Here is a 2118-nt window from a genome sequence, read left to right as displayed (position 1 = left end):
ACTGTTCCCAGCTGAGCCCAGAACAGATACTGGGCCCAGTACTGCACATCACATACAGCACATGCAATCAAATCAGCTGATCGTACGCACACAACTACAATTGCAACATATGTGTGTATGTATTACAGGACAATATATGTGAGCCTAATCTAATATTTTCAGTGATACATGTTCTAATGATTAATACACATACTTACATGTACTTCGTGCCAAATTCAATGAGACCTTTGCTCACACATACTGTATAACTGTGATGTATTTGAGGTAGAGGGAAAAAAGGAGTACAAACTAGGATTTTCATGACATGGATTTTAATTTCCACTGTTATCTTTAATCAAATGGAGATCAGGACGATGCTGCTAAACCATTTGTGTGCATTTGTTTCAAGCAGGGTAACAACAGAGTAGTCTATTCTTTTTTGTTACAAATCTAACATTTCCAGATGGTTTCCATAGCAATTGTGCAATTATAAGGTCTCTAACAGACATGACGTGGCAAAAAACATCAATGTTGTGACAGTGAGATGTTGATGCTAGGAGAGAGACCATACTCCTGGAACACTGGAGCAACAACTCAACTATTGATGGCATTCTGTCAGTAATGCTGGCTGCTAATACAGAGGCTTTATTCAGTGCAATATATCACAGACAGGATGGTGACAAAGGGTTGAATCACTCACAGAACCTAGAAGTCTATAGGGTAGTTGGACACAGGGCATTACAGACAGGAGAAGGAGCTGCATTGGATAATACATTTGAACCATCTCAGTGGCCTTTATGAAAGCAATTCTAGCATGACTTTCCTCATTTTCTATGGTTGAACAAGGTTGTTTTTAGACTTACACAAGTCTTTGCCAAGAACCCCTAGTGCATCTCTGCAGCTTTGTTTGATATTGCTGTCCAACTGTCATGAAACGCCTAGTTAAAGACAACCTTCTGTGTTTGCCTTCCAATTGCACAAAGGTGTGTTTTGTCTGATGAATGGAAAATAAGTCGTTCTCGGTGTGTATGGATGTGTTGAGGGTGTAGGCTATGTGTGTGAGTTTGTGTGCTCAGTGTGCATTCATGTCTGTGCATCCTTTTTTTAAAAGAGGACAAGTAGTTGAGTCATGTGATCTTAGTGGTGTGCTGCTAACTAATATTCAGTTCTGTTGTCTGTCGAAGAGGGCCATTTTCTCCACTCAGCCATTTCAGTAAAGATGTCTAGGTGTGCTCAAGATTCTGCACCGTTTACTTGTTTACACTCTTATAGACCTCGTGACAACCTATTTTTGAAGTCAAGGGAAAGGGAGGGATGACCTACATACTGTACCTACAACCTCTAAACCAGTAGTCATATGGCTTATGAGATAAATGAGTGCTAGGATGCATCCAGCTGATCCATTGATTGGAGAGGCTGTCATAGCCTTTAGACAAACATTGTCCTGTATTTTGACACCTTTCAGAACCCTATATTAACCCATTTTCATAAACCATGATCCTATTCTGTAATAGTTTAACATCACTTCCGTTGCTGTACAGCCACAGTTTGATGGACATAATCATAATGGACAATATGTCAATCCATGACTCAAAATGACAGTGTTTTATTCTGACAGGGTCCTCTAATTCCCATCAGCTAAGATATCTGAGTCAAGCGTAGTACCCTGCTGTATAATGATTACAGGGTTCTTTTATGTTTATTAAAAAAGAGAGAAAATCAAATGATGGATTGCCAAAAAGGAATGTACGAAATGTTCAGCGGGCAATATAGTACACATTTTATTATTTGTCCAACATTATGCATTATGTTATGCATCCATTTGTCAAAAGATGTTAGTCATAATACCAAATCCTTTATTTGTAAATGGGTGTAGTGTCTATACTGTTGCTCTTTTGTACTTTCCTCCATTTATAGATCATTTCTAAATGTTTATACTTGATTTTCAGACTGCCTTTTTTAGTGTATTGAGATTTATTCTTACTGTAAACAGTGCAAGCATTCTCCATGGTGTCCTCAAGATAAGATGTTTAAGTCTGCGGTTATGTGCTTGCTCTGTGAATCAAAGATACAAAACAAATATATAAATCATTATTTATGGTGTGTGTGTGCATGTGCAAAAAAAATACATTTTTTAAT

Source organism: Salmo salar, chromosome ssa01 (genome assembly GCF_905237065.1).
Source record: "Salmo salar chromosome ssa01, Ssal_v3.1, whole genome shotgun sequence".
NCBI classification, from domain to species: Eukaryota; Metazoa; Chordata; class Actinopteri; order Salmoniformes; family Salmonidae; genus Salmo; species Salmo salar.
The sequence above is the reverse complement of the archived record's forward strand: the minus strand, read 5'-3'. Positions refer to the sequence as shown.